This window comes from Salmo trutta, chromosome 18 (genome assembly GCF_901001165.1).
Source record: "Salmo trutta chromosome 18, fSalTru1.1, whole genome shotgun sequence".
In the NCBI taxonomy this organism is placed as follows: Eukaryota; Metazoa; Chordata; class Actinopteri; order Salmoniformes; family Salmonidae; genus Salmo; species Salmo trutta.
In genome coordinates, this window is record NC_042974.1 from 18,147,899 (window position 1) to 18,173,568 (window position 25,670).

Genomic DNA, 25,670 nt, shown 5'->3' on the forward strand with positions numbered 1-25,670 from the left:
GTTTTCACGGAAGAATAATATACCAAGTTATCTGGCGGAATAAACTAAGTTTGAGCCTATTCCTGGAAACATTGAACCACTGTAGTTTACATCAATTTTAATTTCTAGTGGTAGCTAGAAAAGTTATATTTTAGCGTTTTAGTGTTTCAGTGAATTGTTAGTGAGGGAGGCCCTGCTCTCTCGCTTCCCCAGTTGTTTAGTTAATTTTCATGCCAATCTCCTTTGCATTAGTGTAGCCTCTCCTGTAGCCTATCAACTATGTGTCGGCCTATCCCTGTCCTCTCCTCTCTGCACAGGCCATACAAACGCTTCACATCGCGTGGCCGCTGCCACTCTAACGTGGTGGTCCCAGCGCACACGACCCACGTGGAGTTCCAGGTCTCCGGCAGCCTCTGGAACTGCTGGTCTGCGGCCAACAAGGCAGAGTTCACCTCAGCCTATGCTACCCTCCAGTCCCTCGACTTCTTGGCGCTGACGGAAACATGGATTACCACAGAAAACACTGCTACTCCTACTGCTCTCTCCTCGTCTGACCACGTGTTCTCGCACACCCCGAGAGCATCTGGTCAGCGGGGTGGTGGCACTGGAATCCTCATCTCTCCCAAGTGGACATTCTCTCTTTCTCCCCTGACCCATCTGTCTGTCTCCTCCTTTGAATTCCATGCTGTCACAATCACTAGCCCATTCAAGCTTAACATCCTTACCATTTATCGCCCTCCAGGTTCCCTTGGAGAGTTCATCAATGAGCTTGACGCCTTGATAAGTTCCTTTCCTGAGGATGGCTCACCCCTCACAGTTCTGGGTGACTTTAACCTCCCTATGTCTACCTTTGACGCATTTCTCTCTGCCTACTTCTTTCCACTCCTCTCCTCTTTTGACCTCACCCTCTCACCATCCCCCCCTACTCACAAGGCAGGCAATACGCTTGACCTCATCTTTACTAGATGCTGTTCTTCTACTAATCTCACTGCAACTCCCCTCCAAGTCTCCGATCACTACCTTGTATCCTTTTCCCTCTCGCTCTCCTCCAACACTACTCACTCTGCCCCTACTCAGATGGTATTGCGCCGTCGCAACCTTCGCTCTCTCTCTCCTGCTACTCTCTCCTCTTCCATCCTATCATCTCTTCCCTCTGCTCAATCCTTCTCCAACCAATCTCCTGATTCTGCCTCCTCAACCCTCCTCTCCTCCCTTTCTGCATCCTTTGACTCTCTATGTCCCCTATCCTCCCGACCGGCTCGGTCCTCCCCTCCTGCTCCGTGGCTTGACGACTCATTGCGAGCTCACAGAACAGGGCTCCGGGCAGCTGAGCGGAAATGGAGGAAAACTAGCCTCCCTGTGGACCTGGCATCTTTTCACTCCCTCCTCTCTACATTTTCCTCCTCTGCTTCTGCTGCTAAAGGCACTTTCTACCACTCTAACTTCCAAGCATCTGCCTCTAACCCTAGGAAGCTCTTTGCCACCTTCTCTTCCCTCCTGAATCCTCCTCCCCCTCCCCCCCTCCTCCCTCTCTGCGGATGACTTCGTCAACCATTTTGAAAAGAAGGTTGACGACATCCAATCCTCGTTTGTTAAGTCAAACGACATCGCTGGTCCTGCTCACATTGCCCTACCCTATGCTTTGACCTCTTTCTCCCCTCTCTCTCCAGATGAAATCTTGCGTCTTGTGACGGCCGGCCGCCCAACAACCTGCCCGCTTGACCCTATCCCCTCCTCTCTTCTCCAGACCATTTCCGGAGACCTTCTCCCTTACCTCACCTCGCTCATCAACTCATCCTTGACCGCTGGCTATGTCCCTTCCGTCTTCAAGAGAGCGAGAGTTGCACCCCTTCTCAAAAAACCTACACACGATCCCTCCGATGTCAACAACTACAGACCAGTATCCCTTCATTCTTCTCTCTCCAAAACTCTTGAGCGTGCCGTCCTTGGCCAGCTCTCCTGCTATCTCTCTCAGAATGACCTTCTTGATCCAAATCAGTCAGGTTTCAAGGCTGGTCATTCAACTGAAACTGCTCTTCTCTGTGTCACGGAGGCTCTCCGCACTGCTAAAGCTAACTCTCTCTCCTCTGCTCTCATCCTTCTAGACCTATCTGCTGCCTTTGATACTGTGAACCATCAGATCCTCCTCTCCACCCTCTCCGAGTTGGGTATCTCCGGTGCGGCTCACTCTTGGATTGCGTCCTACCTGACAGGTCGCTCATACCAGGTGGCGTGGCGAGAATCCGTCTCCGCACCACGTGCTCTCACTACTGGTGTCCCCCAGGGCTCAGTTCTAGGCCCTCTCCTATTCTCGCTATACACCAAGTCACTTGGCTCTGTCATATCCTCACATGGTCTCTCCTATCATTGCTACGCAGACGACACACAATTAATCTTCTCCTTTCCCCCTTCTGATAACCAGGTGGCGAATCGCATCTCTGCATGTCTGGCAGATATATCAGTGTGGATGACGGATCACCACCTCAAGCTGAACCTCGGCAAGACGGAGCTGCTCTTTCTCCCAGGGAAGGACTGCCCTTTCCATGATCTCGCCATCACAGTGGACAACTCCATTGTGTCCTCCTCCCAGAGTGATAAGAGCCTCGGCGTGACCCTGGACAACACCCTGTCGTTCTCCGCTAACGTCAAGGCGGTGACCCGATCCTGTAGGTTCATGCTATACAACATTCGCAGAGTACGACCCTGCCTTACACAGGAAGCGGCGCAGGTCCTAATCCAGGCACTTGTCATCTCCCGTCTGGATTACTGCAATTCCCTGTTGGCGGGCTCCCTGCCTGTGCCATTAAACCCCTACAACTCATCCAGAACGCCACAGCCCGTCTGGTGTTCAACCTTCCCAAGTTCTCTCACGTCACCCCGCTCCTCCGCACACTCCACTGGCTTCCAGTTGAAGCTCGCATCTGCTACAAGACTATGGTGCTTGCCTATGGAGCTGTGAGGGGAACGGCACCTCCGTACCTTCAGGCTCTGATCAGTCCCTACACCCAAACAAGGGCACTGCGTTCATCCACCTCTGGCCTGCTGGCCCCCCTACCTCTGCGGAAGCACAGTTCCCGCTCAGCCCAGTCAAAACTGTTCGCTGCTCTGGCACCCCAATGGTGGAACAAGCTTCCTCACGACGCCAGGACAGCGGAGTCAATCACCACCTTCCATAGACACCTGAAACCCCACCTCTTTAAGGAATACCTGGGATAGGATAAAGTAATCCTTCTAACCCCCCCCCCAATAAAAGATATAGATGTACTATTGTAAAGTGGTTGTTCCACTGGATATCATAAGGTGAATGCACCAATTTGTAAGTCGCTCTGGATAAGAGCGTCTGCTAAATGACGTAAATGTAAATGTAAATATGTTGATCCAAAGTAAGCCTTCACCTTAAGTGAGCAGGATGAAAGGAGGGAAAATGTTTCAGTGTTTACAAGACCCCAAAGGGCACTGTCTCTTGATCTTGCTTTCAGCTCAATGTAATTTTGCAATTCAACTATCTCCATGTCAACTCTGATTGGTAAAGCAAATTTACTTACTGGAATTTGGCAGACACCTCCTCAATCTCAATGGGGAGGAAAGGATTTGAGATAAATGCAACAACCTCTCCTATGTCATTTAACTCCTGAAAACGCCTGTTGAATTCGTATGCCAGTTTCTCCAGGTGGGCAGAGAATTCTTGCGGGAGAAAAGCATCTTTGTTTCCGATGTTTTGGAACATTTTCTCCAGGTTTGGGAAGTGCACCAGACTTCCATTCCTCAGCTGAGAGGCCCACACACCCACCTTGGCTTTAAAGGCATCGACAGCGCTGATCATGTGTGCCACGCCTTTTCCCTGAAGCTCATAGTTGAGCTGGTTCAGTTTTGCTCTTATGTCCATGAGGAAACCTCAGTCTAGCAGCCATGCATCATCAGACAGTTCCTCATGCTCCTCATTTCGTGACTCCAGAAATGATTTGATCTCGGGCAACAAGTCAACAAATCAACCACTCAACCACCTTACGCAAGCGTGGAGAATCAAGTCACCTTATGCGGCATTAAGCTCATCTAATAAAGATTTAAACAAGCGGTGCTGAAGTAATTTTGCACGAATCGAATTAACAATCATAACGACAAGTGTCAGGACATGAGACAAGTCCACTACTTTACTAGCTAGTGCTTGCTGATGGATCACACAGTGATCGTTCAAAAACTCTGGGAAATCGGGATCACGACGGCACAGTGTAACGAAGCCCGAATGCACCCCACGCATTGCCGGTGCCCCGTCTGTAGTGATCGCTACCAGCTTATGAATGGGAATGCTGTTATCCTGCACATAACGTTTAAACTCATTGTAAATGTCCTCACCTCTTGTCCTCCCTTTTATTGATAAAAGAGTGAGAAAAGCCTCCTTAAAAGCCATGAGAACAAACGCCATCAGCTGTGCAGTGTCTGTCATATCCTGGGAATCATCAAATTGCAGTGAAAAGCACTCACAAAGTGATAAATCCTTGAGCACTTTTTGGTTCACGTCCTCCGATAACGACTCTACCCTTCTTGTCACAGTGGCTGGGCCAAGTGGCACACTTCCGATAGCATTTTTAATGTCCTCTTTGTTTTTGAAATCTTTGGATAACATCTCTGCGGCAACGGCCATTGCCTGCTTGTATAGCTCTCCATTGGTGAACGATTTCTTATGTTTAGCCAAGAGATGGCTGACACGGAAGGATGCCTCTGTTGCAGCATTACTTTTAGATGTCGGTTTGGCAATAAGCGATTGCTGTGCTTTCAATACAGACTTGAGCTCGTCAACTTTCTGTGAACGAAGTGTGCTCTTTAGCGGTGTAACGGCTTGTCTGTGGTGTGGCGGAAAGAAGCGCAGGAAGCAGCAAACACTGTGTGGTAATTTTAATAAACCACATGTACAAAATAAAAGGTCTCCCAACAACAGGGAAAATACAATCGACAAGCACAGTCGAACAAAACGCAGTCGACACACAGAAGGACAATCCCGCACAATAGGGAGCGGGCCAGCTGAACTAAATAGCCCTCTTAATTGACTAACTCAGGGCAGGTGAGAAAACATAAAAAAAGGGAAAAACAAAAAGGGAATCGGTGGTAGCTAATAGGCCGGTGACGACGACCGCCGAGCGCCACCCGAGCAGGAGGGGGCGCCACCGTCGGTAGGAATCGTGACAAGCGGGTAGGTTTCTTTGAACTAGGGGTGGATGGTGTTGTGGTGCCGCTTCACATTACCCCTTTTTGCGAGCACTACAGCCTGGAGACAAAATCAGGCAAATCCTTTTGCACTTAACTACGGTGAGCAGAAAATCGTGTTCCCATTCTACATGAAAATGATATGTTTTTTGCTTTTTCCGTTGTGCCTCCTCCATCGTTACGTTAGCTTGCATATCGTTAGCTTGATAGCTCGTGAGCGTTATAACAAGTGCCTGAGCTAGTTAAGGCGGGAGTCAGGGACATAATTTGTCAGACGTTAAACCTAGAAACTGTATTTGATTGGCCAGATATACACCTCCCCCGCCCCTCAACCCCCATTAGTACACACAGGGCTCACACATGGCACATTTGAAATTCAAGTCATAAATAATAATACATTTAAAACGTTTAGATATTTATGACTTTTATTTTCTCTGATTTTGAACACTCCTCGCGATCGACTTGGAATGCTCCAAGATCGACTTGCCGACCGTGATCAAAGGGTTGGTGACTCCTGCTTTAGGACATAAAAGGGAAAGGCTTTAGGACATGTTTGGGAAAGACTTAAGGATATGCTGGCAAAAGGCTTTAGGTAATGCTGTGGAAAGGCTTTAGAACAGATAAGTGGCCAAGAAAATAGAAGACTTTATATTTGGTTGGCCAGATGCCGCCTGGCTGACCTGCTCTGCTCCCTCCCTATCTCCCTATCTTCCGCTCGCCCTCTCTTCCTCTCTCCCTCTCTTCCTCTCTCCCTCTCTCCCTCTCTTCCTCTCTTCCTCCACTCCCATTGCCCATCTCCCTCCCCGTGTTACAGAGCTGTCTCTCTGGCACAGGATCCCCCAGGCGTATCTATAAACATCCTGTTATTCGGAGGCCCAGTCACGTTTGGACTTTCCCCTGTGATGCGGTTAGGCTCACTATCATCACGGGTAGAGGTAAAACTTTGTTTTATGAAAATATTAGGTTTTGAGTCTTCAAATCTCCAGTGTCAGTCGTACTGTATGTGTTATGTCTTTGGGTCAGACACAGCTGTTGGTGCCTGATAAATGAAGTGTTAATTTTTTATTGTTTTATTTATTTCATCTTTATTAAACCAGGTAGGCAAGTTGAGAACAAGTTCTCATTTACAACTGTGACCTGGCCAAGATAAAGAAAAGCAGTTCGACATATACAACAACACAGAGTTACACATGGAGTAAAACAAACATACAGTCAATAATACAGCAGAAAAATAAGTCTATATACAATGTGAGCAAATGAGGTGAGATAAGGGAGGTAAAGGCAAAAAAGACCATGGTGGCAAAGTGAATACAATATAGCAAGTAAAACACGGGAATGGTAGATTTGTAGTGGAAGAAAGTGCAAAGTAGAAATAGAAATAATGGGGTGCAAAGGAGCAAAATAAATAAATACAATAGGGGAAGAGGTAGTTGTTTGGGCTAAGTTATAGATGGACTATGTACAGGTGCAGTGATCTGTGAGCTGCTCTGACAGCTGGTGCTTAAAGCTAGTGAGGGAGATAAGTGTTTCCAGTTTCAGAGATTTTTGTAGTTCGTTCCAGTCATTGGCAGCAGAGAACTAGAAGGAGAGACGGTCAAAGGAGGAATTGGCTTTGGGGGTGACCAGAGAGAGATACCTGCTGGAGCGCGTGCTACAGGTGGGTGCTGCTATGGTGACCAGTGAGCTGAGATAAAGGGGGACTTTACCTAGCAGGGTCTTGTAGATGACCTGGAGCCAGTGGGTTTGGCGACGAGTATGAAGCGAGGGCCAGCCAACAAGAGCGTACAGGTCGCAGTGGTGGGTAGTATATGGGGCTTTGGTGACAAAACGGATGGCACTGTGATAGACTGCATCCAGTTTATTGAGTAGGGTATTGGAGGCTATTTTGTAAATGACATCGCCGAAGTCGAGGATCGGTAGGATGGTCAGTTTTACGAGAGTATGTTTGGCAGCATGAGTGAAGGATGCTTTGTTGCGAAATAGGAAGCCAATTCTAGATTTAACTTTGGATTGGAGATGTTTGATGTGAGTCTGGAAGGAGAGTTTACAGTCTAACCAGACACCTAGGTATTTGTAGATGTCCACATATTCCAAGTCAGAACCGTCCAGAGTAGTGATGCTGAACGGGTGGGCAGGTACAGGCAGCGATTGGTTGAAGAGCATGCATTTAGTTTTACTTGTATTTAAGAGCAGTTGGAGGCCACGGAAGGAGAGTTGTATGGCATTGAAGCTCGTCTGGAGGGTTGTTAACACAGTGTCCAAAGAAGGGCCAGAAGTATACAGAATGGTGTCATCTGCGTAGAGGTGGATCAGAGACTCACCAGCAGCAAGAGCGACATCATTGATGTATACAGAGAAAAGAGTTGGCCTAAGAATTGAACCCTGTGGCACCCCCATAGAGACTGCCAGAGGCCCAGACAACAGGCCATCCGATTTGACACATTGAACTCTATCAGAGAAGTAGTTGGTGAACCAGGCGAGGCAATCATTTGAGAAACCAAGGCTATTTAGTCTGCCGATGAGGATGTGGTGATTGACAGAGTCGAAAGCTTGGCCAGGTCAATGAATACGGCAGCACAGTATTGTTTCTTATCGATGGCGGTTACGTTATTGTTTAGGACCTTGAGCGTGGCTGAGGTGCACCCATGACCAGCTCTGAAACCAGATTGTATAGCGGAGAAGGTGCGGAGGGATTCGAAATGGTCGGTAATCTGTTTGTTGACTTGGCTTTTGAAGACCTTAGAAAGACAGGGTTGGATAGATATAGGTCTGTAGCAGTTTGGGTCTAGAGTGTCCCCGCCTTTGAAGACGGGGATGACCGCAGCTGCTTTCCAATCTTTGGGAATGTCAGACAAAACAAAAGAGAGGTTGAACAGGCTAGTAATAGGGGTTGCAACAATTTCGGCAGATCATTTTAGAAAGAAAGGGTCCAGATTGTCTAGCCTGGCTGATTTGTAGGGGTCCAGATTTTGCAGCTCTTTCAGAACATCAGCTGACTGGATTTGAGAGAAGGAGAAATGGGGAAGGCTTGGGCGAGTAGCTGTGGGGGGTGCAGTGCTGTTGACCGCGGTAGGGGTAGCCAGGTGGAAACCAAGGCCAGCCGTAGAAAAATGCTTATTGAAATTCTCAATTATAATGGATTTATCAGTGGTGACAGAGTTTCCTATCCTCAGTGAAGTGGGCAGCTGGGAGATGGTTAATGACTGATGTGACTTCACCAATGGTTAATGACTGATGAATTTTGAAGAGCCACCTCCCTTTGAGGCTGTTAGGCTGTTTTTCACTGAGCAGTCACCTGCTGGAGTATTGACACATTCACAGCTGGCCAGGCCCTACTGTAGCCTATTATGTACAGGAAATGGATAATTGCCGCTGGCTTGGAAACAGTAAAGCATAATGTTTCCTGCTGGTTCAACAGCAACTAGCTTTGGAGAGAAACATATCGATAAAGATATTGAACTGACCTTGACGCTTTTCCCTTTACATTAAACATTGGCTTACTGTACAGTATCCCAACTATCCATAAAAATAAAGCTATTTTGTTCCTCCCATGTGGGGGTCATTGCTGATATCTGCATCAGACCCTCTCTGCAGCTATGGTGTCTGTGTCGCTGTGGGCCTGCTACTGAGCATGTGCAGGCCTATGGCTGGAGCTCTAGTGCTCCTCTGAGCACCAATGACGTGAGCCAGTTTCCTCAGGATAGACGACAGCAGGCCTCTTAACCAGGGGGGTTGAGGAATGACAAAAACATCCTCTCCCTCCATACCTGCCCCCGGCCGCGACCTTGTCCCCTTTCCATGCTCCGACGCTTGTTTGCAGGAAGGCCAGGTTTCCTGTGTGATGGAGGAGAGGAGGAGAGGGAGATGAGGGAGAGGGGAAGAGGGATGTGACAGTTGGGCTTGTGCACGTAGAGCTTGTACAGATTGACTTTATGTTTTAGCTGTGTGTGGATGTTGTTGTGTTATGTCGTTTTCTGCGCAGGTGCAGCTTGATGAGATCCATGAAGACAAGACGCAGCAATGGAGGAGGTGGAGGAGGTGGAGGAGGTGGAGGAAAGACAATGGGACTAAGAACCAGAGCAGCCTTCTTCTACATGGACAAACATATTGGTATGTGATAGGGAAATTCCATTTTTGTGATTGGGATTTGTGTTTGTCATTGTATTCCTGTTTTGTGTTGAGCTGGTTGATAGAGCTTACTGTATCCACTTTGCTAGATATTATGACGTTTTGAGACAAGACTGAATTGTCTGGGTTTGTAAAATATTTTGTTGATCTATTTTAGCCCATATATTATGTTTAGTGTAAAAACTTGTCCATATATCTTCCTGGGGATCTGTACTCCAGCATTATAGCTGTGTCTAACTGCTAACTACGGAATTACTAAAAAACACGCTGGCATATTGGTTAGCTCAGTGAATAAAACACACATACAGGTGTACTATCTTAATTTGACCAGTTTCTCACAGTAGGAAAATAATCCTGCATCAACAGGAAATGTGAACTATTATTTGGATTATCATTCATGGACATTTGTGTAGGTGTTGATACATTTTTAGTTAGTATAAATAAAAATTGACATTTTAAAGTGTAAATTACAAACTTTAGAAGACTTTTAATCTTTGAATTCACTATAATTAGCATTTCCTGCTCCGCAGGAAAGTTCTCTGTGACAACAGAGTGATCAAACAGAGGGATCATAGTGATAATAAAACACATTAGCCTCCTGAGGGATCTCACCCAGATCCCTGGACCATGATTACCACATAGTTGTTTTAATCAGCTCATGCCTGGCTGGGTGGGTTTGGAGCTATTTTGGTGTGGCGAGAGCTGAGTCCTGTTGGCATAGCTATGTCTCTCTGACAGACATGGGGACGGACTCTCAGCTGCCAAGCCAACCAGGCGGTGGCAGCGTGCTCTTCTACTCCCAGGGTAAGAGGCGAGAGCATGAGCCTGCTCACCTGCTGGCTTTGGGCTTGCTTTCTTTCTCTTGCTTTTTATCCATTGGTCCCACTGCATAGAGCAAGCTAAATCAAGTACACCTTAATAAGTATTTGAAAGACAACAAATCCTGTTTTGGCTAGGTTATGAGCAAATTTCTGATAAGGTATATCTGATAAGGTATGGGTGAAGTCACAGGGAGTATATCTGATAAGGTATGGGTGAAGTCACAGGGAGTATGTCTGATAAGGTCTTGGTGAAGTCACAGGGAGTATATCTGATAAGGTATGGGTGAAGTCACAGGGAGTATGTCTGATAAGGTCTTGGTGAAGTCACAGGGAGTATATCTGATAAGGTCTTGGTGAAGTCACAGGGAGTATATCTGATAAGGTCTTGGTGACCAGGGAGTATATCTGATAAGGTATGGGTGAAGTCACAGGGAGTATATCTGATAATGTCTTGGTGAAGTCACAGGGAGTATATCTGATAAGGTCTTGGTGAAGTCACAGGGAGTATATCTGATAATGTCTTGGTGAAGTCACAGGGAGTATATCTGATAATGTCTTGGTGAAGTCACAGGGAGTATATCTGATAATGTCTTGGTGAAGTCACAGGGAGTATATCTGATAATGTCTTGGTGAAGTCACAGGGAGTATATCTGGGGCTCAGCTGCTGAGCTATTCAGCCTACTGTCCTCCTCTTACACTCAGGCACAGCGATCTGTAGCCCGCCCTCGCTCGCTCAGCCCACTAGCTGGCTGCCATGGGTTCGGGCTTTGGGCTTCGTATCTATCTGCCATGTTGTACAAACAGGATATTGTCATTGGATAATTACTGTGGACACATATAATTAAGATAGTTGTTTATAGTATGTTGTGGTTTTTTATGTTTTAAACATTTGCCCCATTGAGACAATAGAGAGAGAGAGAGAGAGAGAGAGAGAGAGAGAGAGAGAGAGAGAGAGAGAGAGAAAATAAAGAAGAAGAGAGACTGCTTGAACTCCATCCATCCTGGGAAAAGCGATTGCTCCTCTTCTCTCCTGGACTCAGTTACACCTCTGTCTATTTCCATCTGGCCAGCTGTGGTAGGGGACATACCGATAGCGCTCTCAGATTCATCCCAAACCCCCCCAATCCCATCACCAGTCCTCTCCTCCCCTCCAAACTCCTCCCTCCCTTCACCTCCACTCCCTTCTATTCCCCTCTACTCTCTCCTCCCCTCTCCACTCCTCCCCTCTCGTCACCTCCCCTCTTCATCCCCTCTGCCCCCTCTCCATCTCCCTCTCCTTCCCCTCCCTCTCCACTCCTCCGCAGTCCCTCTCCTCTCCTCACCTCCCTTCTCCTCCTCTTTACCTCTAACCCCCCCTCTCCTTCTCCTTGCCTCTCCCTCCTCAAGCTGTTTTGTTTCGCTCTCCTGATGTGCTGACATTAATCACTCAAGATTAAAGTGTGTGTGCGTGAGTGCAAGTGTGTGTTGATGGGAGCCCTGTAGTGACCCTGTCCCACTTCTCACAGGAACCAATGGAAAACAAGACAGAGTGTTCTGTCTGATTGCTGCTCACTTTCTGATCATCAATGCTCACGTTACTCCTCTCTCCAGCCTAACTTTACTGCCAGGCTGGCTGAGTACCCTGTCAGTTCCACAACAACAACCTAAGCACCCTCCCTCACATACACTCTGCAATCTGCACTTGAGCCAAGGGTAGGCTACACCGTTGTGGGTTTGTGAGGGGAGGATGAACACAACAGGACATAGTTTTACCCAGGGATGAAAATGACCAGATGTTTTATAGGCATAATATATGGAGACAGTTATCAGGTGGGTTGCATGAACACTTCAAATCAAATACAATTTACCTGCATACTGTTAGGTGTTCCCAATCACGTTTCTTAATTAAATGGACAATGTTTTAACCAACAATTTGTATACTGAGAAAAACACCCGTCCCAGTTAAAGACCAGGCTGGGCCATGGTCATGGCAGTGTCATCACTCCTTGATTAGTGGCTCCTAAGTCCCCAGGACCGGGATTGATGAGCCCTGGGTAAGAGGGGACATTTGGCAGTTGGCCGGAGAGAGACTTCCCCACGCACAGATATCCCCCTCTGCTGGTGTGATCTCACCAGACCATTACTTAGGCCTATGCTAGCTAGTGTACTATAGCTCCCTGAGATGGTTGTAAAGCCATTGTATATCAGGTTTCCCTTCTACACCCACATCAGCAGGTGCAGCGCTGTCTCTCTCTCTCTCTCTCTCTCTCTCTCTCTCTCTCTCTCTCTCTCTCTCTGTCTCTCTCTCTGTCTCTCTTCACCTATCTCTCTCTCTCTCTCTCTCTCTCTCTCTCTCTCTCCCTCTCTCTCTCTCTCTCTCTGTCTCTCTTCACCTATCTCTCTCTCTCTCTCTCTCTCTCTCTCTCTCTCGCGCACGCTCTCTCTCTCTGTCTCTCTCTCTCATTCTCTCTTCACCTATCTCTCTCCCATATCTCTTATTCTTTCTCTCTCTTCCCATCTCTCTCCCATATTTCTTATTCTTTCTCTCTCTTCCCCTATCTCTCTCCCTTATCTCTTATTCTCTCTCTCTCTTCCCCTATCTCTCTCCCATATTTCTTATTTTGTTTCTCTCTCCCTCCCATATCTCTTATTCTCTCTTTCTTGTTTTGCTCTTTACTCTTCCCTCTTTCTATTTCTCTCTCTCTCTTCCCCTCCACCTTTCTGTTCTGAAGAGACAGAGAATGGTTGCTCTCTCCCTTGTGTTACCTACTGGATAGGAAATGGGCCATGGGGTGGAATGTAATATGCACTTCTCAAGCTTCTGTCCCCCCTTAAAGAGTGTTAAGAGATTTGGGCTAGACAGGCTTATCAGATGATTTTCTGAAATGTTCAAATCCACAGGGATCTTGGCTTCCACCAGCCTGCACTACGCTGTAGCCTATTTCATGTAATGGTTTTAGATTAAAACTTGTCCTTTAATCTCTATGCTTTAGCCATTGGCTAGCATCAGTTGCCACGGAAATGTAAGGAGTGCAGCTAGCCAGCCTCTGTACTTAAAGAGTGAGGGTAGAAGCAGTAATCCATACAAAAAACAAAAAACTTCACAATTATTTTAATCATAAGTACAATAAGTTAGTCCGCAACAAGTGTCATGTAAACTATTTATTAGATGTGAAAATCAGTTTGAGCCTGTGTAGCTTGTACCCTTCATGTTCTGTCTCTGTCCTTCTATCTTCTGTTTCATGTATGTTTCATTCGTAACCAGGGGTAACCCTGACTCATTGCATTTTGGATCGAAATATAGTTACACCATGCAACTGGAGTAGGACCCCCCCTGAACTGGAGTAGGACCCCCCCTGAACTGGAGTAGGCCCACCCGAATGCCAGGTGGCTTAAAGCATGAGTGACAGTTTCTCTCTCTCTGGTGGTGGGGGAGTGAAGGGTGAGGGATGACAGGGGGGTAGGAGGGGGGGGGGACTCCCCAGGGCCCATTGGAAAAGGTTGGGATAGGTAGAGAGCGTGAGATGGATTGTCAGGCTTCAGTGAGGGGTAGGAGGAGCTCAGAGATAGTTGAGGGTATAGATTATAAACTTCGCTGGCAGTGTCCTCAAAAACCACAAAAACAATTTATTTTGATATAGCCAGTTAGGGAATGCTTTGACAATATGTCAATCATTAGATTCTCCGGCTACTGTGTGTACGTTGTGTCGTCTCCCTCCTGACTAGCTGTCCCAGCGGGACTGTTTTAGTATCTGTTAGTGGCTGTGACTGAATGATCATCTTGCACCATCCAAGAGTTCTACAGCTGTTCGCCTTGGATTATGATTGTGTGTGTATGAGTGTGTGCAGGTCAGAGGTGACAGTCTGGCTTTTCAACACTTTCCCAACAGTCCTCGGCCACTCAGCATCGGCACCAAATTTCTCAGTGATTGTGTGTGCCGCAGCTCAGTCCTAGCTTCATGTTATTGCTGAAATATCAGTTTGCTCTAAACTGGTCTCCTGCATGGATTACAGTAAATGTGAGATGTGTGTTGGTGTACTGTATGAGTTGCATTCACTTGTTTGTATGTGTACCTTTATATGGCACAGTCACAGGCTTCAATTGGTTTCTTGTTACTGCGTTAAGATAGTTTCAGTTTACTTTCTACTTTTACTACACTCGCTTTTAAAGACTCAAAAATGTTTGGGAATATCACCGTGATAATAAATACTGTAACAAAGTCTTAGTGAAATTCCTAAAATTAGGTTGTACAGGTTGACGACGTCATGACAGGCCTAGGTGTGCCATTGCTCGTCTTGACTAACCCCCCACACGCCTACACACCCTACAACACCCACTTCCTTACACCCTACGAACCGGAACCCTCCAATCCCCCTCTTTCTCCTGAGATCAAACCAACAGTTCACAGTCTAACCTAATGTTGCATTAACAGTCAAGTAAGTAGACAATAAACCCTTAATAAAGCCTTTAGAGACATTCTGCAGAGTATGCTAAAGTGGATCTAGTCTTATTTTTAGCACTTGTATGTACAGATGTAGGATTTTAATTTGAGCCAGTTTGCTACAGCAGGAAAATAATCCTGCAGCAACTCTTATCCAGAGCGACTTACAGAAGCAATTAGGGTTAGGTGCCTTGCTCAAGGACATATTGATAGATTTTTCACCTAGCCAGCTTGGGGATTTGAACCAGCAACCTTTCAGTTACTGGCCCAATGCCCTTAACCTCTAGGCTAGGCTACCTGCAGTATAGTAGCCTAGGCTACCTTACAGTATACACAGATATAGACAGTTATAGATAGCATAGATATAGACAGTTATAGATAGTATAGAAATAGACAGTTATAGATAGTATAGATTTTGCCAGTTATAGATAGTATAGATATAGACAGTTATAGATCGTATAGATTTAGACTACTACAACGTTTTCAGACAAGATAGAACGACCAAAGGGGGCGGTGTTGCAATCTACTGCAGAGATAGCCTGCAGAGTTCTGTCCTGCTATCCAGGTCTGTACCCAAACAATTTGAACTTCTACTTCTAAAAATCCATCTCTCCAAAAACAAGTCTCTCACCGTTGCCGCCTGCTATAGACCCCCTCGGCCCCTAGCTGTGCTCTGGACACCATATGTGAACTGATTGCCCCCCATCTATCTTCAGAGCTCGTGCTACTAGGCGACCTAAACTGGGACATGCTTAACACCCCAGCCATTCTACAATCCAAGCTTGATGCCCTCAATCTCACACAAATTATTAATGAACCCACCAGGTACAACCCCAAAGCCGCAAACTCTGGCACCCTCATAGATACCATCCTAACCAATGTGCCCTCTAATTACACCTCTGCTGTTTTCAACCAAGATCTCAGCGATCACTGCCTCATTGCCTGCACCCGTAATGGGTCAGCGGTCAAACGACCTCCACTCATCACTGTCAAACGCTCCCTGAAACATTTCAACGAGCAAGCCTTTCTAATCGACCTGGCCCTGGTATCCTGGAAGGATATTGACCTCATCCCGTCAGTAGAGGATGCCTGGTTATATTTTAAAAATGCCTTCCTCTCCATCTTAAATAAGCATGCCCCTTTCAAGAAATTTAGAACCAGGAACAGATATAGCCCTTGGTTCTCCCCAGACCTGACTGCCCTTAACCAACACAAAAATATCCTGTGGCGTTCTGCATTAGCATCGAACTGCCCCCGCGATATGCAACTTTTTAGGGAAGTTAGAAACCAATACACACAGGCAGTTAGAAACGCCAAGGCTAGCTTTTTCAAACAAAAATTTGCTTCGTGCAACTCCAACTCTAAAAAGTTCTGGGACATTGTAAAGTCCATGGAGAATAAGAACACCTCCTCCCAACTGCCCACTGCACTGAGGATAGGAAACTCTGTCACAACCGATAAGCCCACTATAATTGAGAATTTCAATAAGCATTTTTCTACGGCTGGCCATGCTTTCCACCTAACTACCCCTACTGCATTCAACAGCACTGCACCCCCCACAGCTACTCGCCCAAACCTCCCCCATTTCTCCTTCTCCCAAATCCATTCAGCTGATGTTCTGAAAGAGCTGCAAAATCTGGACCCCTACAAATCAGCTGGGCTTGACAATCTGGACCCTTTCTTTCTAAAATTATCTGCCGAAATTATTGCAACCCCTATTACTAGCCTGGTCAACCTCTCTTTCGTGTCGTCTGAGATTCCCATAGATTGGAAAGCAGCTGCTGTCATCCCCCTCTTCAAAGGAGGTGACACTCTTGACCCAAATTGCTACAGACCTATATCCATCCTACCCTGCCTTTCTAAGGTCTTCGAAAGCCAAGTCAACAAACAGATTACCGACTATTTCGAATCCCACCGCACCCTCTCCGCTATGCAATCTGGTTTCAGAGCTGGTCATGGGTGCACCTCAGCCACGCTCAAGGTCCTAAACGACATCGTAACCGCCATCGATAAGAAACAATACTGTGCTGCCGTATTCATTGACCTGGCCAAAGCTTTTGACTCTGTTAATCACCACATTCTCATCGGCAGACTTAGTAGCCTTGGTTTCTCAAACGATTGCGTCGCCTGGTTCACCACCTACTTCTCTGACAGAGTTCAGTGTGTCAAATCGGAGGGCCTACTGTCTGGACCTCTGGCAGTCTCTATGGGGGTACCACAGGGTTCAATTCTTGGGCCAACTCTTTTCTCTGTATACATAAATGATGTCGCTCTTGCTGCTGGTGAATCTCTGATCCACCTCTACGCAGACGACACCATTCTGTATACTTCTGGCCCTTCTTTGGACACTGTGTTAACAACCCTCCAGACGAGCTTCAATGCCATTCAACTCTCCTTCCGTGGCCTCCAACTGCTCCTAAACACAAGTAAAACTAAATGCATGCTCTTCAACCGATCGCTGCCTGCACCTGCCCGCCCATCCAGCATAACTTCTCTGGACGGTTCTAACTTAGAATTTGTGGACAACTACAAATACCTAGGTGTCTGGTTAGACTGTAAACTCTCCTTCCAGACTCACATCAATCATCTCCAATCCAAAGTGAAATCTAGAATTGGCTTCCTATTTCGCAACAAAGCATCCTTCACTCATGCTGCCAAACATACCCTCGTAAAACTGACCATCCTACCAATCCTCGACGTTCGGCGATGTCATTTACAAAATAGCCTCCAATACCCTACTCAACAAGCTGGATGCAGTCTATCACAGTGCCATCCGTTTTGTCACCAAAGCCCCATATACAACCCACCACTGCGATCTGTATGCTCTCGTTGGCTGGCCTTCACTTCATAATCGTTGCCAAACACATTGGCTCCAGGTCATCTACAAGACCCTGCTAGGTAAAGTCCCCCCTTATCTCCGCTCACTGGTCACCATAGCAGTACCCACCTGTAGCACGCGCTCCAGCAGGTTTATCTCTCTGGTCACCCCTAAAGCCAACTCCTCCTTTGGTCGTCTCTCCTTCCAGTTCTCTGCTGCCAACGACTGGAACGAACTACAAAAATCTCTGAAATTGGAAACACTTATCTCCCTCACTAGCTTTAAGCACCAGCTGTCAGAGCAGCTCACAGATCACTGCACCTGTACATAGCCCATCTATAATTTAGCCCAAACAACTACCTCTTCCTCTACTGTATTTATTTATTTTATTTATTTTGCTCCTTTGCACCATATTATTTATATTTGAACTTTGAACTTTCTTCAAACTACAAATCTACCATTCCAGTGTTTTTCTTGCTATACTTTATTTACTTTGCCACCATGGCATTTTTTTGCTTTTACCTCCCTTATCTCACATCATTTGCTCACATTGTATATAGTCTTATTTTTTTTTCTACTGTATTATTGACTGTATGTTGTTTACTCCATGTGTAACTCTGTGTTGTTGTATGTTGTCGAACTGCTTTGCTTTATCTTGGCCAGGTCGCAATTGTAAATGAGAACTTGTTCTCAACTAGCCTACCTGGTTAAATAAAGGTGAAATAAATAAATAAAATAAAAAGACAGCTATAGATAGCATAGATATAGACAGTTATAGATAGTATAGATATAGACAACTATAGATATAGATACATATAGACAGTATAGATATAGACAGGATAGCTATATCTATAATTTGTGTTACTGTTCAAAATGGGTCATTTGATATCCTCATCATGGTAACCACCCAGAACCCAGGCAGAGAGTGAGAGGTGGGAGAGTGGACGGACTGACATGGTGCTTTTATTTTTAAATAGCCGTGATACAGCAGCAGCAGCACAGACGCATCTATTAGACATGCAGGACCCTATAAGGTCAACTTCCATCCACTACACACACTGGCTGATTGAACCAAGCTCTTCTGGAGGGAGGGATTCTCTTCTCCGCCACCTAGTGGTAGGATACTGTTATGACATGAGTTTCTCTGCCTCTTACATGCTGACCAGACCGGACACGTCGTGTGCGCGAGTGTCGCAAAATACATTTAGAAATCCATGTTATTCAAATATTGCACCCACACTGCTCGCGCGCCAATGAGCGTTTGCGATGCCAAGGGCTAAAATAGATCTCCTTTCTATTTCTGACGCAGATCGCGCCGCAAGTCCTGCCTCTCCCATCTCCTCATTGGTTTATAGAAGCAGCTACCCACGTGCCATCTCCTCATTGGTTATACCCACGTGGGTGATTGAAAGACGAACTGTTTTGCCGGTTGTCGTGGTAATACTATGAAAGTGTAGATGCGATCCCCATATAAGTTCAAAGAAACATGGGTTTCTCTGCCACCTAGTGGTAGGATACTGTCACGACATGGGTTTCTCTGCCTCCTAGTGGTCGGATACTGTCACGACATGGGTTTCTTTGCCTTCTAGTGGTAGGATACTGTCATGACATGGGTTTCTCTGCCTCCTAGTGGTCGGATACTGTCACGACATGGATTTCTCTGCCTTCTAGTGGTAGGATACTGTCATAACATGGATTTTGGAGTTCACTGACTAACTGTCATTGCTTTGGAGGGAAGTTGGTTTCATCATCAGGTTTTTGGGAGGGTAATACTGATGCCTCTTCTCTATATTAGGTTAGTGAAATTGTGCTAGCACTTTATTTTACAGTACTTTATCCACTGGTTATAACTGTGCAGTTACCATTTTATTATGTAACGTAAATACCTGGTACTTTATTGTTAAAAAAACCAACAACTCTGAACCAAAGCCTTTTGTCAGGAGATACATTTTTTTTCTCTTTCTCTCTGAGGTACTTTAAGTGCTGCTAAATATGCTGCATGATTCATCTGATTGTGTTGAAGAAGCCGAGTAGAGGATCTAACTGTGTATGTCCTGCTCTCTTTCCCAGCAGGAGAAGAGGAGGATGGGGGGAGAATAGTGGAGGGGAGTGGAGTCCTCTACATACACAACCCTCTACACAGCAGGTCATGGACATACTGTAGATGTGTTTACCTCTACTTAGTGTCTGTTTAGGGATGTGTTCAGGGTGTCTACATTTAGACTGTGTTGAGGGGTGGAGGTGCTATTACAGGTTACTGTACTATACACTGTAGTATAGAGTTCCTTATCCCAGTAAGCGTGTTATGCCCATACCAGGAAATGAACACAGATAAATACGTCAGGTTAAATTGGCCACACTCAAAACTTATTCAGACACAGCATGCAAGTACACACACACACACACACACACACACACACACACACACACACACACACACACACACACACACACACACACACACACACACACACACACACACACACACACACACACACACACACACACACACACACACACACTTGACGCTTACACACTTGTCCAAAATGGCAGTGCATTATTGGCATCAGTCTTGCTTGTTCAGCCATGTCCAGGTCTGAACTGGAGAAGAGCAGGTGTACTGCTGTCAACAGAGGCTCATTAATGCATTACCGGCTTTCTGAAATGTATCTTACGTTTATGTCATCATATTATAGGAACTCTGTCAGCAAACACTCTAAAGACAATAATCTGTACTAAGATAGTATTTGTGATAGTAAGCCCCTAGTGAAAAGAAAAATGCTCTTCCACTTAATTCCATTTCTATATTGACCATCAATGCTGGTTTAGAATAAGATTTGAGGACAAACTTAGCAACTCCGAAACTGAATGATCCCACTCAGCTCATGAAGGAATGTTAATGTGGAACTGCACAGGAGGTTTTTGCCACCTTGATTAATGGAGAAGACAAATTAGGTTTTTAATTCTCCCCTGTGAAAATATTTAACTGACAGGACACAATAACATGTTTACCACTTTGGCTGTTGTTTCAGTGTCTAGTTTCCCTTAACCTGCAAAACACCAGAATGACAAGTGAGAAGCTATCCTCCTGCCGTGTCCAAATAAAGGCTGTAGCCAGGGCTGCTAGAGGCCTGTGTGGGGGAGGGCTCATTTCACAGTTTTACCCAGAGTGCAAAGCTACATAGTCTGGACAGTGGGAGAGCAGAGGGTCATGTGGCCCTGCTTGGGGCATCACGGTTTTGCACTGCTCAGAATAAGCCCTGTGTGTGTGTGGTTGTGTGTACGTATGTGTGTTTTGCATGCTCAGAAAAAGTCAGGCGAGCTCCAATTACCCTCCTCTCACGGATTGTTTGGTGTCACTTGTCATCTGACGGCTGGATATGAGGATTCTGCGCCTCTAGTGTAAAAGGATAGTTATGCAGGACCCCCCCCCTGCAAATGTACATGTGTCACAACTCAATTGGTGTGGGACACTCAAAGCTAACCCAATTAGAAAAGCAAAGCAACCCCCCTCAATTCCATTTTTCTAGTAGGGTTAGGGCTACTATTGGCCCTTTCTGTCCCTAACTCCACCCACTAGGGTCTGCACATGGACAAGTGTCCCAAGCCGTTGCATTGCATTGTGGGACGGGTGCATTGAATTTCTTTGGACTGTCACCAAATGCCCATTAATGTTGACCTGGGAAGAGGGGAGGTAGATATAAACCTGTTATTACCCTGGGAAGGGGCAGGGGAGAAGGGATATTCTATGCTTTGCCCCAGTTAGAAAAACAACAGTAAATTAGGGAATGTAACGACTAGTCACCCTGTCACACCTGAAACCTGAGCAATGATGGAAGACACTTTTAATGTGGCCCATCAGATCACAATCTTCCAAAGAGGGGGAATCAAAGATACTGTAATTCATGAATGAAATGGACAACATTGTAGATTTATATCAAGAGGTTGATGCTGGGTAAACAGACTGACCACAGCACAAATAGTTTAGATTAAAATAGATTTTATTTGGCTTTTTCAACCCTGGCCTATATCATACTAGATTTGTGTGTATTGGGTATATGTTTTGTAATTGTTAGATATTACTTGTTAGATATTTCTGCGCTGTCGGACAGGAAGCACAATCATTTTGCTACACCCGCATAACATCTGCTAAACACGTGTATGTGACCAATAAAATGTGATTTGATTTGATATGCGTAATACTGCTAGGTTCAGTGGAAAAAGTGTGAAGTATCCGTTCAAGCATCAGGCTGACCTAACAGAAGGACCAGGGTTCGCAGGCTAGGTGACATGATGCCTGGGCTATACGGGAAGAGGGAGGGAGGAGTGGAGGAAGGGAGGGAGGGATGAAAGGAGAGAAGGAGGGTACCCCTTAATGAAACACACAGGGGCTAGGTTGAAACACAAGCACCTTCCTCCATTTGAGTTAACCACCATCTGTCCATCTCTCTCTACCTCCTTTCCTCCACTCCTCTCTTCACTCCTTCCTTCCCTTCTTCTTCAGACCCGGGACAGAGAGGACCTGAAAGACGAGTGTGTGTGTGTGTCTCCCTGGGAACAATATCCTGATGCTGCATGAGTGTGTCAAGTAGAACTCCAGCATCAGTGATTTTGTTGCCAGGGAGAGGACAGTAGCGACCGGACCTTACAACTTGTCCTCTGTCAGAAAGAGTATGGGAAATATACTGTGTGTGGGCTCCCGAGTGGCGCAGCAGTCCAAGGCACTGCATCTCAGTGCTAGAGGCATCACTACAGGCCCTGGCTCGATTCCAGGTTGTATCACAACCGGCCGTGATTGGGAGTCCCATAGGGAGGCGCACAATTGGCCCAGCGTCGTCCGGGTTAGGGTTTGGCCGGGGTAGGCCGTCATTGTAAATAAGAATTTGTTCTTAACTGACTTACCTAGTTAAATAAAGGTTAAATAAAATATGTTCACTAAATGAATCATTCAGTAGATAGTAGTAATTGAATTAAATCTGTACAGAAACATTTATTACGTAACATCAAATAAACTTTAAACTAGATATTTAAGATTTCTGTGAATCAATCACATAGCGGCAGAGTAGCTATTTTCTAGACTGCCCTAGCTGTTCTCCTGCTGAAGTGTGTGTGACGTCTTTGACATCGACTGTCTGCTATTATCAACAGAACCACTAGAGGGCACTCATGCCCACATAGGCTTGTAATAATATGCCATTTTGAAAGTCCTGAAGATAGTAAGGGGTCCTGAGGTTGCACAGGCCTCTAAAACTATCTTTCCTCCAAACACTCTTGTAAACGTTCAGGTTCTGATTTTGAGTCAAAATTGTCATTGCAGCTTCTCTGTAGAGCTTTGTGTGTGTGTCTGTGTGTGTCTGTGTGTGTGTGTGTATATTGTCCTCTCACTGTCTCTCTCACCAAGGAGGCTCTGCTACATTAGCCAGGCAATTAATTGATCTGTCTGTTCTCTGCTACTGGTCAAGTCCATGGGACTGACTACTGTATACCTATCTCTCTCTCTCCGTCTCTATCTTTCTCTCTCTCTCTCTCTCTCTCTTTCTCTTTTCCTCAATTCCTATTTTAGTGTCTTATTTCCTGGGTTACTGACCCTCTGAATGTGGCCCTGGCTCAAATTACAAGGTACAGTAGTATTCTGACATTCTCTCTAAGTGACTTTTCTCTTGAAATTGACATTGATAGTGTAACAGATGTGCCTGGGTGTCAGGAAGTTGCAACATAACATCGTAGGGTTCTGTAGTTGTAGGGCATCATGATGTAGCAACATGTAAAATGACATTTGTTCATCTTCACTTGACAGACTTACTTCACTTCAGAGAATGAGTTTGCTGTTTCCTGTCTTTGGATGGACCCTCATCTTAATGGCTACCGAAAAGGGGTGTGGTCGTTGTGGAGCAAACTAATGAGAGAGAACAATGGTATGCCTCTGATTCTGTAACTTTTACTAACAGTGTCAATAGTTGTTGACCATTGCTTTGCAGTTCCATTGTCATGTTCTTTAGCTAACAGTCCTCTTCCTTTTATAGTAGTGTGTGTGCATGTGTGCGTGCATGTGTGTGTGTGTGTGTGTGTGTGTGTGTGCACATGCTTGCGTTGTTTGTTCGTTTGTGCGTGTGTGTGTGTGTGCGCATGCTTGCGTTGTTTGTTCGTTTGTGCGTGTGTGTTTGTGTGTGTGTGTGCGAGTGTGTGTGTTTTAGTTATGTCTGTAAGTAGGGCGTTGGTAGGGGTATTTTGGGCAGTGCTGCTGTGGCCCCCTACTCACACCTGTTACACAGTGAGTTGCTGATCTAGGTGATACAGGAGACACAGATTAAAGCTGTGTGTGTGTGTGTGTGTGTGTGTGTGTGTGTGTGTGTGTGTGTGTGTGTGTGTGTGTGTGTGTGTGTGTGTGTGTGTGTGTGTGTGGTGTGCCTCTTGCATTTGTTCGTCATACCGCTCAGTGAGTCAGCATCTCCGTTTCCTTTTCTGAGTCACTCATTTAACGGTTGCCCGGTGACCACAGACCCTATTGCGTGTTCGCCTGCGAGGACGGCCACCTATATTTATTCAGGCCCTGTAGTAAGTGGTCAGGAGAAAATTATAAATATAAATTCTCCAATGATTGCCTAGGTGCCATGTCATTGAATGGAAAGCACACTTAGTAATCAGTTTGAACACTTCCTCTTTTTGAAGGAGATATACTGTTGCTACGGCTCAAGTCCATGGGAGACAATGGATGTCTGAATAGATGTTTAGTTTTATGTTGAAGAATAACATAAAAGACTTCTAGTGCTGGCTCCCCTCAGGTGAGAGGGTCCCCCAGGCCAGTCTTTTAGCCCCCCAGGCCAGTCTTGCTATCCCCCAGGCCAGTCTTGCCATCCCTCAGGCCAGTCTTGCCATCCCCCAGGCCAGTCTTGCCATCCCCCAGGCCAGTCTTGCCATCCCCCAGGCCAGTCTTGCCATCCCCCAGGCCAGTCTTGCCATCCCCCAGGCCAGTCTTGCCATCCCCCAGGCCAGTCTTGCCATCCCCCAGGCCAGTCTTGCCATCCCCCAGGCCAGTCTTTTAGCCCCCCAGGCCAGTCTTGCCATCCCCCAGGCCAGTCTTGCTATCCCCCAGGCCAGTCTTGCCATCCCTCAGGCCAGTCTTGCCATCCCCCAGGCCAGTCTTGCCATCCCCCAGGCCAGTCTTGCCATCCCCCAGGCCAGTCTTGCCATCCCTCAGGCCAGTCTTGCCATCCCCCAGGCCAGTCTTGCCATCCCCCAGGCCAGTCTTGCCATCCCCCAGGCCAGTCTTGCCATCCCCCAGGCCAGTCTTTTAGCCCCCCAGGCCAGTCTTGCCATCCCCCAGGCCAGTCTTGCCATCCCCCAGCCCTGCATCATCAGACAAACCAGGACAAGGGAGGAAGGTGTCTCTCTTTGATGATGTCACTGTCGATGTGTTGGATCAGGTAACATCTATCAGCTAATTGGTATTTTACATCGGAATCATGTTTTAATACCTACAGTATCTAAATAATGTCATTTTCAACATTCACAATAGGAGAGTCCCACCAGGGAGCTACAAAGTCACTGACCAGAAACCTACAGCAAAGAGACCAAGGGTCAAACCCCATATGCAAATTTACAGACACAGACCTGAGACCAACGATCAAACCCCAATCCCGCACTGCAGCAATGTCAACCTTCTAACTGAAATGTCAACCTCAGGGGTCGTCTCCTTAGAGGACAATATTATGTCTCTATCTCTCTATCTGATGGTGGTTTATGTTCACTCTTCCCTACAGGTGTTGGTTTAGAATGGGAGGATGACTTCTCCTTCTTGGACAGCTCTCTCAAAGCTAAGATGGTCGACCACCATCTTATTAAATCAATTAACATTTTATTTGTCACATGAGCCGAATACAACAGGTGTAGACCTTACCGTGTAATGCTTACCGTAATTTCCGGACTATAAGCCACTACATTTTTCCCACTCTTTGAACCTCGCGGCTTAAACAATGACGCGGCTAATATATGGATTTTTCCCGCTTTCAAATAAAACAAAATAAAAAATAAAACATTCTGTGATGTGCTCAGTTTTTTGGCGGCATGAAGCTTTCATTAGACCAATGAAATTGCCGAACGGGTTAAGGTCAAACAACTTTTTTGTTTACTGTTTAGATTAAATCGAGCGCTCTCAAACTTCCCATCATTCTGATTACGGTAGTCATTTTGTCACCCTCATCATGGCAAAGACACAGAGAAATGCATATGATGCAGCTTTCAAGTTGAAGGCGATTGATCTGGCTGTTGGAAAAGGAAATAGAGCTGCTGCACGGGAGCTTG

The 25,670-nt window shown here is 46.1% G+C and overlaps 1 protein-coding gene across 5 annotated transcripts in view; it reads left to right on the plus strand.

Annotated features, from left to right (window-relative positions):
- Positions 1-9,094: 9,094 nt before the first annotated feature.
- The window catches only part of LOC115152926 (class A basic helix-loop-helix protein 15), a 36,387-nt gene continuing 19,811 nt past the window's right edge, over positions 9,095-25,670 (plus strand). The window contains exons 1-3 of one of the 5 annotated variants that reach the window (XM_029697856.1): positions 9,114-9,291; positions 22,933-22,988; positions 23,167-23,284. The gene's annotated coding sequence lies outside the window, so the exon portion shown is untranslated. Of the gene's footprint in view, positions 9,292-22,932; positions 22,989-23,166; positions 23,285-25,670 lie in introns of all 5 variants that reach the window. The other 4 variants (XR_003867608.1, XR_003867607.1, XR_003867605.1 and 1 more) reach the window with 4 other exon arrangements.